This window comes from Schistocerca americana, chromosome 1 (genome assembly GCF_021461395.2).
Source record: "Schistocerca americana isolate TAMUIC-IGC-003095 chromosome 1, iqSchAmer2.1, whole genome shotgun sequence".
In the NCBI taxonomy this organism is placed as follows: domain Eukaryota; kingdom Metazoa; phylum Arthropoda; class Insecta; order Orthoptera; family Acrididae; genus Schistocerca; species Schistocerca americana.
The window spans coordinates 851,152,452-851,166,783 of NC_060119.1; the positions used below are offsets into that span (position 1 = coordinate 851,152,452).

General features: G+C 43.3%; 1 protein-coding gene across 1 annotated transcript in view; it reads left to right on the forward strand.

Annotated features, from left to right (window-relative positions):
- LOC124594602 (E3 ubiquitin-protein ligase TRIM37-like) overlaps window positions 1-14,332 on the forward strand; it is a 205,488-nt gene that overhangs the window by 42,424 nt on the left and 148,732 nt on the right. The window lies entirely within an intron of this gene.

Here is a 14,332-nt window from a genome sequence, read left to right on the forward strand (position 1 = left end):
TCACTGTTACGGGGTACATACACTTGTGTGTACAACTTACAGATGAAAGTACACTACTGGCCATCAAAATTGCTACACCAAGAAGAAATGCAGATGATAAACGGGTATTCATTGGACAAATATACAGGGTGATTCAAAAAGAATACCACAACTTTAGGAATTTAAAACTCTGCAACGACAAAATGCAGAGCTAAGCACTATCTGTCTGCGAATTAAGGGAGCTATAAAGTTTCATTTAGTTGTACATTTGTTCGCCATTTCAGCCAATAAAGTTTTTGGTCCCTTTTTCTTCGAAGGTGCTACTGTAACTGGACTACAGTATCTGGAGATGTTAGAGAATTGGCTGTTCCCTCAGCTCGAACAAGAAGCACAACAATTCATATTTCAGCAGGATGGAGCGCCACCACATTGGCACTTATCTGTCCGTAACTACCTGAACGTCAACTACCCGAGGCGATGGATCGGCCGCCAGGCAGCCCGTGACAGAGCACGTCATCACTGGCCTCCAAGAAGCCCTGATCTTACCTCCTGCGATTTTTTCTTATGGGGGTATGTTAAGGATATGGTGTTTCGGCCACCTCTCCCAGCCACCATTGATGATTTGAAACGAGAAATAACAGCAGCTATCCAAACTGTTACGCCTGATATGCTACAGAGAGAGTGGAACGAGTTGGGGTATCGGGTTCATATTGCTCGTGTGTCTGGAGGGGGCCATATTGAACATCTCTGAACTTGTTTTTGAGTGAAAAAAAACCTTTTTAAATACTCTTTGTAATGATGTATAACAGAAGGTTATATTATGTTTCTTTCATTAAATACACATTTTTAAAGTTGCGGTATTCTTTTTGAATCACCCTGTATTATACTAGAACTGACATGTGATTACATTTTCACGCAATTTCGGTGCATAGATCCTGAGAAATCAGTACCCAGAACAATCACCTCTGGCCGTAATAACGGCCATGATACGCCTGGGCATTGAGTCAAACAGAGCTTGGATGGAGTGTACAGGTACAGCTGCCCATGCTGCTTCAACACGATACCACAGTTCATCAACAGTAGTGACTGGCGTATTGCGACGAGCCAGTTGCTCGGCCACCATTGACCAGACGTTTTCAATTGGTGAGAGATCTGGAGAATGTGCTGGCCAGGGCAGCAGTCGAACATTTTCTGTATCTAGAAAGGCCTGTACAGGACCTGCAACATGCGGTCGTGCATTATCCTGCTGAAATGTAGGCTTTCGCAGGGACTGAATGAAGCGTAGAGCCACGAGTCGCAACACATCTGAAATGTAACGTCCACTGTTCAAAGTGCCGTCAAAGAGAACAAGAGATCACCGAGACGTGTAACCAATGGCATCACATATCATCACGCCGGGTGATACGCCAGTATGGCGATGACGAATACACGCTTCCAATGTGCGTTCACCGCGATGTCGCCAAACACGGATGCGACCATCATGATGCTGTAAACAGAATCTGGATTCATCCGAAAAAATGACCTTTTTGCCATTCGTACGCCCAGGTTCGTCGTCGAGTGCACCATCGCAGGCGCTCCTGTCTGTGATGCAGCGTCAAGGGTAACCGCAGCCATGGTCTCCGAGCTGATAGTCCGTGCTGCTGCAAACTTCGTCGAACTGTTCGTGCAGATGGTTGTTGTTTTGAAAACGTCCCCATCTGTTGACTCAGGGATCGAGACGTGGGTGCACGATCCGTTACAGCCATGCGGATAAGATGCCTGTCATCTCGATTGCTAGTGATAGGAGGCCGTTGGGATCCTGCACGGCGTTCCGCATTACCCTCCTGAACCCACCGATTCCATATTCTGCTAACAGTCGTTGGATCTCGACCAACGCGAGCAGCAATGTCGCGATACGATAAACCGCAATCGTGATAGGCTACAATCCGACCTCTATCAAACTCTTAAACGTGATGGTACGCATTTCTCCTCAGACGGGGCATCACAACAACGTTTCACCAGGCAACGCCGGTCAACTGCTGTTTGTGTATGAGAAATCGGTTGGAAACTTTCCTCGTGTCAGCACGTTGTAGGTGTCGCCACCGGTGCCAAACTTGTGTGAATGCTCTGAAAAGCTAATAATTTGCATATCACAGCATCTTCTTCCTGTCGGTTAAATTTCGCGTCTGTACCACTTCATCTTCGTGGTGTAGCAATTTTAATGGACATTGGTGTAACTTTCGCATGATGTGTCACTACCTAGTAACGCAGCACGGTGAACCTGGACCATGCATAGAACGAACTGCTACAGTATAGTACAGAAAGTAACTGAAAGAAATGCACTATGAGACGAACAAAAATGACACTTTTATTCAAATACAATAATTACACTGAAGTCACCACTATTTATGATGGTCCCCTGTACATTACAGAAGTTGGGACACAATTCTTAACAGGGTGTGGTATCACCACGGACGGCTGAAATGTGTCCCATGTTGGCCACAGAGTTGGTAAGGAGTTATTGCGGCAAGGCGTTCCATTTCTGCTGCTGAATGGTCGTTTGTGCACATTGACGTGCCGCAGTACGCCTCCCCAACGCATCTCAAACATGGACTCTCGTATTTGAGATGGGGAAATGAGAAGGCCAGTCCGTTCGCCGAACATCCCCTAGTTTCACGAGCCACTCCACCTACGCTGTTCAATGCGGTCGTGCACTGTTATCCGTAAAAATGAAGACAGGGCCCTATGCACCCCTGAAAGGACGCACATTGGGAAGGAATAAACTGTCACAACAAGTGTGAACCGGTGGGTGTACTGTCTTCAAAGGTTTGGAGGGCATTACGCCTTCCTACATCATAGCATCTGGATCAAAAAGCGATCATGTTCGGCAACCATGGACCTATCCTCATATGGCGAGAGGTGACAACACGTAATTCATCGAGGAACATTGATCGTTTCTTTGGTCCAAGTATTATGATGTGGAGAGGCATTGTGTTGCCCATATATACTGTCCTCCAAATCTTTGACGACGGTACACTGAATGGTCAACGTTATTGTAACACTGACCTTCCCCATGCGCCTCTTTTCAGTTCATTCGGCACTGACTTCATTTTTGTATATGACAATGTGAAACAGCATCGTACAGCACAGATGGAGGAATTTTTGGAATGGTATTCGGCGAATTGACTGGTCTGCTCGGCCCCCTCCTTAAATCCGATCAAGCATGTGTGGGATGTCTTGGGATGTATACTGCAGCACGTCCATATGCACCAGCCACAATCCAGCAGCTCTCAACAGCGCTGGTGGAGGAAGGGGAAACCTCCACCTTAAGTTCTCCTTACTAACCTTGTGGCGAGCGTGGGAGCACGTCGCAGAGCATGCATTGCCGTCCGTGGCGATCACACACCCAGTGTCATACATTTTGTAATGTCTGGGGGCCATCATGAACCGCTGCAACAAGTACAATTATTGTTTTTGAATAAAAGTGTCATTTTTGTTCTTCTTATTGCGTATTTCTTTCAGTTACTTTCTGCACTATTCTGTACCAGTTCCATATGCGTATGGTCCGAGTTTTATCGAGCTATGTTACCTAGCAGTGACACATCCTGCGAAAGCTGCCTTCATCCTTAAGTTTTGCATACGAGTGTGTGAACATTCCATCAGTACCGGCCCCTGCCAAACAAAATTAGTCACTGAACGTCCCTGATGCTTACTTTTTGTTTCTCTTTCAATAAAACGAAATTGCAGTTTAAGTAATCTTGGACGGAGTGAAACCACACGGTAAACTTTTCCAATCTTCATTAACCCTTCTGTGTCTAGAGAAGACAGTAAAATGTATAGTATACAGCATACTGCGTTGGCAAAATTAGTAGTTATGCCACGATTTTTGTGTCCACGAGAAGTTCTAATTGCCTGCAGTGGCGAAAGTAAGTGGTCGGAAACGTTATACACTGAAGCGACAAAGAAACTGGTATAGGCATGCGTATTCAAATACAGAGATACATAAACAGGCAGAATATGGCGCTGCGGTCGGCAACGCCTATATAAGACAAGTCCCTGGCGCAGTTCTTAGATCGGTTACTGCTGCTCAATGGCATGTTATCAAGATTTAAGTGAGTTTGAACGTGGTGTTATAGACGGCGCAGGAGCGGTGAGACACAGCATCTCCGGGGTAGGGATGAAGCGGGGATTTTCCTGTACGACCATTTCACAAGTCTACCGTTAATATCAGAAATCCGTTAAAACATCAAATCTCCGACTCCGCTGTGGTTGGAAAAAGATCCTGCAAGATCGGGACCAACGACGACTGGGGAGAATCGTTCAATGTGACAGATGTGCAACCCTTCCTCAAATTGCTGCAGATTGCAATACTGGACCATCAACAAGTGTCAGTGTGCGAACCATTAACGACACATCATCAATATGGGCTTTCGGAGCCAAAGGTCCACTCGTGTACCCTTGATAACTGCACGACACAAAGCTTTACGTCTCGCCTATGCCTGTCAACACCGACAATGGACTGTTGCTGACTGGAAACAATTGCCTGTAGGATGAGTCTCGTTTAAAATTGTATCGGGCAGATGGACGTGTACGGGTATGGAGACAACCTCGTGAATCCATGGACCTTGCATGTCAGCAGGGAACTGTTCAAGCTGGTGGAGGCTCCGTAGGTGTGGAGTGTGTGCAGTTGGATTTATTTTATTTTATTTTTTTTTTTTCGTGTGGCTAGGGCCTCCCGTCGGGTAGACCGTTCGCCTGGTGCCAATCTTTCGTGCTGACGCCACGTCGGCGGCTTGCTTGTGGATAGGGATGCAATGATGATGACAAGGACAACACAACACCCAATCTCTGAGCGGAGAAATCTCCGACCCAGCCGGGAATCGAGCCCCATTGTGCATTCCGACGGACTTCGGCAATTCCAGCAGGACGATGCGACGCCCTACACGTCCAGAATTGCTATAGAGTGGCTCCAGGAACGCTCTTTTGAGTTTAAACACTTCCCAGACATGAACATTATTGAGCATATCTGGAATGCCTTGCAACGTGCTGTTCAAAATAGATCTCCGCCCCTCGTACTCTTACGGATTTATGGACAGCCCTGCATGATTCGTGGTGTCAGTTCCCTCCAGCTTTACTTCAGACATTACTCGAGTCCGTGCCATGTCGTGTTACGGCACTTCGTGCTTGCGGGGGCCCTACACGATATTAGGCAGGTGTACCAGTTTCTTTGGCCCTTCAATGTAAGTTTCCATTGCTCTTTAGTCCAGATTTTGTCCTCATTCTTGGTATTCTGATTTACATGAGGTTTGTCAATAATAGTCCTACCATGAATATTTTGTTTTTGTGAGATTGGCCACGTTTTTTCATTGCCACTATTGTCACTGATGTGCCAACGAAGCAGGTACCGAGAATTTGGCCTCTTTAGAAGTCTGTAATGCCTGAAATGAACGTAGATCAGTACTTTACCACAATGATTAAAGGTTTGTTGCTGGCTCAGACCAGTCCAGAGATCTTATAGTAGAACAAGAAAATGTTACGGTATGACAGAAACATCAGTCTACCACGCGGGTAATGTAGCGCTAGTGCCACGATCTTTGTACCTTCCATCCAATCAAGTTATCAAAGAGCTCATGCACCCGAAAATCATTTTGCATGCAACTGCTGGTTATAGTCATGTACATACTTCTCTCTTTATCTTCTCAAACCAATCCTTGCATTGTACAAGTCAAGTTCGATGGAAACGTTCAGTCATACATGTGGCTCCGAACCCGTATAAGGCAAAGGCATCGAAGGAGCAGAATGAAAACCATATGACCAAACCAACGAACGTTTCTTCCTGCTGTCAAGCTCCTGAACGGCATTCTCGTAGCATCAGGAATCTCGTTTTCGCTGAGAAACTAGCGACTTGCTTTTGTTACCGGGTATGAACCTGCTGCTGTTCTGCACAAATGAAAGTGCATCAAGGATTGGGGAGAAGTATAGTTGAATGGGATTGCGAAAGACCGCCACTGTTTGTCAAGAAGTCTTGCCGGACCGCCTATAGCTGGAAAGCTCCGTTTGTGAGGAATATTTAATTAATGAACTTGGTTCTCCCGTTAGTTGGCCAAAACTGTGTTCAGACAAGTTTCCAGTATCCAGGATGTTCTGTTGTAGGAGTTACAGTTTTGGTCTGTTTCTCTGTGGTTTTTCCATTACGGCAGAGGAGCTTTTCTGTGGACGGGGGATGGATAGATTACTAGTAGCGCGAGAGAGAATGCAATGAGGCAACACCCTTTAGAAAGCTGTTATTAGTAAAAGACGGATAGAACCAATGGGAATACCTATTACTGAAGCAAGAGGAAACAAAACAGTGGCTACTATATTGATTGTCTGAAAGACTGATACGTTTAACAAATTCCTGCAGTTGATCTGTTCTGGACATTTTACAACAGTCGAATGCAGGTACTCGAGTTCAGTCGAGTACTCTGCAGAGTAAAGTGGTGAGTTTTTGATTCCATCATGGTGTAGACTTGATCGATATCGTTTCGGCAGTCTTGTAGTGTCTTCAGGTTATAGTCGTGGTCAAGAGGTACCTGAAAACTTAGTGGTCGAAGAAGTTGTGGTTGCCGTTCTTACGACGGCACAGTAATGAGAAAGGGGGCATGCAGAGGTACATGAATGCGTTTCGATTAAAAACGCGCAGTTTTTGGTGAGAATGTTATTAGCTGTTAGTAAACAGCTGGGGAAGGCCAAGATAGAAAATCACGGACATGGTGATGTTAGTTGGGTCAAGGCGAATAAAATACTTTGTTCCACTGGAAACCAAAATGCTTAAATACTTATGACACTTTTACTCTCACATTTTTCAATTATTTTCCTGAGACTTTTTTCAGACGTCATTTTGTGGGACACCTTTAGACGGCAAAGTGGAGACGCCACGTAGTTTTCTTCTGGTCCAGTCGTTGCACTTGTAAAATTTACTGAGTACCGGAGTTTTTGTTAGTGGAACTGGATTTATAATTATTTAAATTCGACCCACAGATGAAAAAGAAGCTAATCTTCTAAAAACATTTCATAACTTCGGAAATAAAGGACCTTCATCCTGTGAATTTCTCTCCATCTCTGCATAATTAGTACAACATACATCTATTCACACCTATTTACTGTACTCAAGCCTTGGTATCCCTCCACACTTCCTTCCACTGTCAAACTGATGCTTCTTTATGTCCAGTGATATGTTCTGTCAACGTGACATGTCTTTTAGTCAAGTTCTGCTATAAAATTCTTTTCTCCACAATTTTATTCAGTGTCTCCAATCTTCAGCAGTCTCCTGTAGCCCCCCGTTTCAAAAGCTTCTATTCACTTGTTATATTAACTGTTTATCGTCCAAAAATACTTCTTAACATTTACGTTTATATATTGAAGACAATATTGTGTCTCTGTACAGAAATGCTTTTCTTGCAGTATGTCGTGTCTGCATTTTATATCCCCTGTAGTTTAGTCGTTGTCACTTGTTTTGCGATTCAAATAGCAAAGTTCATCTACTGTTTTCAGTATCTCATTTCCTGATCTAAATCCGTGAGCCCCGCCTGACTTAATTCGACTACATTCCATTACCCTGTTTCTTTTGTTGGTATTCATTTTAAAATGTTTTCTCAACACGCTTTCCATTTCGTTCAACTACTCTTCCAAGTCCTTTGCCATCGCTTGTACAATTACAACGTCATCGGAACACCTTTTAATTTCTGTTTCTTCCCCATGAATTTTAATGCCATTTCCAAATTTCACCCTTGTTTCCTTGACAGATTTCTCATCGTAAAAACTAGATAACATCTGAGGTAAGCTACAAACCTGTCTCACTTCTTTTTCAATTACTGCTTGTCTTTCATGTCTTGCAGTCTGGTTTCTGTACAGGTTGTAGATAATGTCCTGCTCCCCAGATTTTATGCATCATGCTACTTTAGAATTTCATAAATAGTATTCCATTCTCATTTCTCAAAAATTTTCTCTAAATCTACAGATACTATAAGCGAGGTTTTACCTTTCTTTAATCTGTCAGTATTGCCCCGCGTGTTCCGACATTTCTCCAGAACCCAAGCTGATCCTACTCAAGCCAGTTTCAAATAATTTTGCATTATTCCGTCAATAATTATTGTTTTATTTTCGACGATAACTTATTAAACTGATGGTTCTGTAGTATTCACATCTGTCAGCAGCAGCCAGGGATTATTACATTCCAGCCGGAGTGGCCGAGCGGTTCTAGGCGCTTCAGTCTGGAATCGTTCGACCGCTGCGGTCGTAGGCTCAAATCCTGCCTCGGGCGTGGATGTGTGTGATGTCTGTAGGTTAGTTAGGTTTAAGTAGTTCTAAGTTCTAGGGGACTGATGACCTCTGAAGTTAAGTCCCATAGTGCTCAGAGCCATTTGAACCATTTTGATTATTACATTCTTCTCTAAGTCTTAGGGTATATCGACTGCCTCAAATGCCTTACATACCGGGTGGAATAGTTTGGCTCTTCCAAGTAAGAGGATGAATGAGGAAGTCTTTGCCCCTATTTTTTAGCCGAAGTGAGGTAAATACAAGTAACTACAAATAGATGTACTATTCTACATACCCTACACTACATAGGCTACACAGTCCCCACAATGGTTCAATAAATTATTCCCATCGCAGCACTAAATCTGATATGCACCTGTGGTAGAATTCGTCCGGTTGACTGTGCTCATCATTGGATGTAATCATTGTCTCACTGGGGATGAGATTCGGGCTGCTTGTTCAAATGGTTCAAATGGCTCTGAGCACTATGCGACTTAACTTCTGAGGTCACCAGTCGCCTAGAACTTAGAACTAATTAAACCTAACTGACCTAAGGACATCACACACATCCATGCCCGAGGCAGGATTCGAACCTGCAACCGAAGCGGTCACGCGGCTCCAGATTAAAGCGCCTAGAACCGCACGGCCACACCGGCCGGCGGGCTGATTGTTGGGAGGTCCAGACTCTCCCAGTGAAATGATCCAAGCTTGTCGGCGGGTCCCGTCGCTTCATCAGATCTCGAATTGTCGTGGAAGATGACCACGCCAGCAGATGACTCTTAACGAATTTTTTTGTCACAGGCGACCCCGGTTGTTTCCACACCATGCTCTGCTGCTTCGATTCCGGCGTGAACTGTCACTCTCCTCGGTATACCGTTGCATATGATTCAGTGTATCAGTCATTTTTTTGCCTTACATCATGTCATCCAACTGCTTAGGCACCCATCAACATGAAACCTTCCGGTACCTTAAGTACCCGTAAACAACGCCATAAACACTCCCATACGAAATTCCAAGTTCATGGAAAATGTCCTTGAGATCCACACAACGATCCACTTTCGCCATTGCATTTATGCGGGAAATGTTGTCGTCAGTCAGCGGCGAATGAAGCCTCCGCGATCGCTCTTCACGGCTTTTTATGAACTCACAACACCACCATCTCACATTTCTCAAAGTGTGACACTTTCTTCCAAAAAATGGTTCAAATGGCTCTGAGCACTACGAGACTTAACATCTTAGGTCATCAGTCCCCTAGAACTTAGAACTACTTAAACCTAACTAACCTAAGGACATCACACACATCCATGCCCGAGGCAGGATTCGAACCTGCGACCGTAGCAGTCCCGCGGTTCCGGACTGCAGCGCCTAGAACCGCACGGCCACCACGGCCGGCACTTTCCTCCATTCGTGGGCTACACTTCCTTGTGGATTTCAATGGAAGTTCGTACCTTACTCCATAGAAAATGAATCACATTTCATTGCTTCTACGATTTGGACGTGTGAGGCACAACCGCCATCTTCAACAACCGACAGCAGCGTTTTGTCGCGGAGCTACTGCCACGTAAGGCCGGGCCGGTCTAAGAAAGGTCCACCGCTGGGAATGGATGTGTTTACTTTATATTTACAGAGGTAATTTAACTAAAAATAGGAACAACGGCTTTCTGATGGAATGTTGCCCACTCCAGGTGCTTGTTAAGACGCAAGTCTTTCAGAGATCTATCCATTTTTTCCCCTCGAAGTACCATATCTCACCTCTCATCTTCAAATACTTCCTCATCTCTTTCCATGATATTGTCGTCAAGTTTGTTTCCTTTGTGGATTCGTTTTTTTTTATTTCTTCCATTTTTAATCATTCCCTTCTTTGCTTAGCTTGTCATCCAAGTTCTTAATATTCACACAGATACTTCTCTTTCCTCCACAGGCCTCTTTAATTTTCCTATAAGCGGGTACTATCTTTCTCATAGTGATGCATGCATCCACAGCTTTTCATTGCTCCTCCGAACACCGTAGCTTTGTGATTTTGCATTTTGTTGATCTCATTTCTTAAACTCTGTATTCCCTTCTGTCCGTATTTTTATATTTTCTTCTTTCATGACTTAAATTGCGTATCTAGTGTAACTCAAGGCTTTCTAATAGGAATTGTCTTTTTGCCTGTTTGATCGTCAGCTTCTTTACTATTTCATCCTTCAAAGTCACCCACTCGTCTTTTATTGTATTCCTTTTCCCTGTTTCATTCAATCGTTGCCCATGTTCAACTTGAAATTCTTGGCAGCCTATGGTTCTTTCCATTTATCTAGAACCAATCTCCTCATTTCCTACCTTTCTGAAATTTCTTAGTTTTAATCTGTTGATCGTAATCAATAAGTTATGGCCACAGTCCACATCTTCCTCTGGAAATGTTTTGCAGTTTAAAATCTGGTTTCGAAATTTCTGTTACCGTTGTGTGCTCTATCTTAAGCCGTTTGGTGTCTCAGGTCTCGGTTATAGGCGCTGCAGTCCGGAACCGCGGGACTGCTACGGTCGCAGGTTCGAATCCTGCCTCGGGCATGGATGTGTGTGATGTCCTTAGGTTAGTTAGGTTTAAGTAGTTCTAAGTTCTAGGGGACTGATGACCTAAGATGTTAAGTCCCATAGTGCTCAGAGCCATTTGAACCATTTTTGTCTCAGGTCTCTTACATATATACATCAATTTTTCATGATATTTAAACCAACTGTTAGCAAAAGCTATGTTATGCTCTGTTCAAAAGCCTAACATGCTTTCCTTTTAATTGCCTTCGTCTGTTCCATGTTCTCCTGCTATTTTTCCTTCTCCTCCTTCCCCCATATTTGAATTCCAGTTCCCCATCACAACTCAGTTTTTGTTTCCCTTGATTATCGTCCTAAATTATCAGCACGGTAGAGTAACTCAATAATTTATTTTATCAGCTCACACATTCCTTCAATATATTCATGATCTGTGTTACTAGCAAGCTTATAAATTTATACTCTGTGTAGAGTCTTGACCTAGTGTCCACCTTAGCTTCGATAATGCGTCTACTATGCTGTTCGTAGTAGCTCACCTGCATTTCTATTTTCTTCTTCATTAGTAAACTTACTCCTGCATCATCCGTATTTGATTTTCTGTTGATAGATCGGTACTTACATGACCGGTCGTCCAGTTCTTCCTGTCACTGCATTTCATTTATTCGCACTGTATCTTTCAACCAATCCATTTCTCTTCTGAAATTCTCTAACTTACCTACCCGATAAAAGATATAACATTTAACGCTCCGATCCGTAGAATGGCAGTTTCTTTTCTTTTTTTCTGCTGACAACATCCTCCTGAGCAATCCCTTCCCATAGATTTGAATTTACTTCAAGACTATTTCGTCCATACAGTAGACCTGCATGTCCTTGGCAAATATACTGGCAGTAGTTTCCCCTTTATATCAGCCGTTCGAAGTTCCAATTTAGCAAGACCACGCTGGCTACTTTTACAAGGCTAGGTCAGCCATCACACAGACTGTTAGCCCTGCAACTACGGAAAAGACTACTGCCCCTTTTCAGGAATCATAGGTTTATCCGACCACTCCAAAGATACCCCTCCAGTGTGGTTGCACCTATGATACGCCTATCTGTATCGCTGAGATACTCAAACCACCTCACCACGTCAGTGTCCAATGTTTGTAGGGTGCCAACATTACATAACAAACGTGAAGACAGAGCAGAAATCAAAAAAAGCTTGAAAGCTGAGTTGAGACCCGAACCTGAGAGTATTTAGGTTATGTTGAAATGGAATGCTGTAAGATTCCCATAAGCTCTCTGTGCAGAAGACATCCAATGGCTACTATACACTGAGGCTGCTTCTAGATCTACGTCTACATGTATACTCTGTAACCCTCTGTGAAGCGCATGGCAGAAGGTACATCCCATTGTATGGATCACTGGAAAAGTAACTGTTTAAATGCCTCTGTGCTTTCTGTAATTAACCTAATCTTGCCCTCGTGATCCCTATGGGAGTTATATGTATGGGGTTGTATTATATTTCTAGAGCCATTATTTAAGATCAGTTCTTGAAACATTGTAAGTTGGCTTTCTCAGGATAGTTTACATCTGCGTTGAAGTATCTTGCAGTTCGGCTGTTTCAACATTACCATCAAACCTCCCGCGGTGGAATAAACCGCTGACCATTCATGGTGCTCTTCTGAGTATGCGTTCCATGTCCCCTATTAGTCCTATCTAGTAGGAGTACCACAGGCTTGAGCAATATTCGAGGATGGGTTTACACGAAATATTTGTAAGAAATCTCCTTTGTAGACTGATTGTACTTCCCTTGTATTCTACCCATAAACCGAAGTTCGCTATATGCTTTACCCACGACTGAACCTACGCAATTGTTCCTACAAAGCGTTACACCATGTATTTGTATGAGTTTATCGATTCCAACAGTGACTCGTTGATATTATAGTCATACCATACCGCATTTATTTTTTCATTTTACGACGTGCCCAGTTTTACATTTCTGACCGTATAAAGCAAGTTGCCAATGCGTGGGCCACATTGACCTAATCAAGATGCGACTGAATTTTATGCAGCTTCTTCGAGACCGTACTTCATTGTACATAACTACATCGTCTATGAAAAATCTAAGGTTACTGTTAATATTGTCTGCAAGGTCACTTATATACAACATGAACAACAAGGGATCCAATATACTTCCCTGGAGCACACTGAATTTACGTCTACATCTTTCAATAACTCTCCATCCAAGATAGCTTGCTGCGTCCTCTCTACCAAAAAATCCTCAATGCAGTCACAAATCTCTTTTCATGCCCCATACGAACGTACTTTTGATAATAAGCGTCGTGTAAAACTGAATCAAATGCTTCTCAGAAATCGAGAAATACTGTATCTATCCAATTGCCCTGATCGATGGCTTTCAGTATGTCATGTGAGAAAAATGCGAGTTGTGTTTCACATGATCGCTTTTTTCGAAATACATTCTGGTTGACATAGAGAAGGACATTCTGTTCGAGATACCTCATTATGTTTGAACTCAGAATATATTCTAAGATTCTACAAGAAACTGATGTCAAGAATATTGTACAGTAATTTTGTGGATTTTTTCTACTACCCTTCTCGTAGACAGGTGTGTGATCTGTGCTTTGTTCCAAGTACTAGGTTTGGTTTTTTATTCGAGGAATCAACGGTATATTACAATTAGAAGAGGGGCTAACTCAGACGAAAATTCAGTATAGAATGTCATAGGGACTCCTTCGGGCACTGGAGCTTTCTTCGATATTAATGATTTTAGCTATTTCTCAACGCCACTGAGACTAACACTTACTTCATTCATTTTTTCGGTGATAAGAGGATTGAATTCGGCCAATTCTCCTGGGTTTTATTTTGTAGAGGAACAATTGAAAACGGAGTTAAACATTTCCGCTTTTGCTTTGCTACTCTCAATTTCGGTTCCTGTTTCGTCCATGAGTGACTGGACACTAACTTTGGTGCTACTAACAGTCTCTACATATGACCAGAAATCCTTTGGGTTTTGTGAAAGATCTTTAGATAATATTCTGCTCAATATGATTGAGGGATTGAAGTGTTATTGCTCAAGCTACGGGTTGTAACTGATTCAACAACTTCACTAAAGATCTGTCCCCCTGATAGCCTTCTGGTAACTTTTACTGTATTTGCTTACTGTCGCCTTTTCGCATTTTCTTGAAGCTATGCAGTATCACTCCTTGTACAGTGCGTTTCATCTCCATCTGCCTTTTAAAGAACTCTTCTGTATTTTGCAGCTCCGATACAAAAATTACAACGTTGGGTGAACAGATCTCTCAGTAGTCGGTACATCAAAGCAATCTCTGCATACAGATTCTTAGAATAGAACGGATTATGATGACATTTGTCTTCAGTTTCTTTCAACTGTTCCCGGGCGTTGACAATGTAGGCAGCGCCTCTTGTTCTCTGCCTTCCAATAAACCACCAAGCTGTGACGCCAAAGAATTAAGTCCCTCACAGCAGGTGGAGACGCTCAGTCGGTGTCGCGCCTTAGTGACGTTCTGTGCTCACGTGTCTCACTCGAACTCTGTAC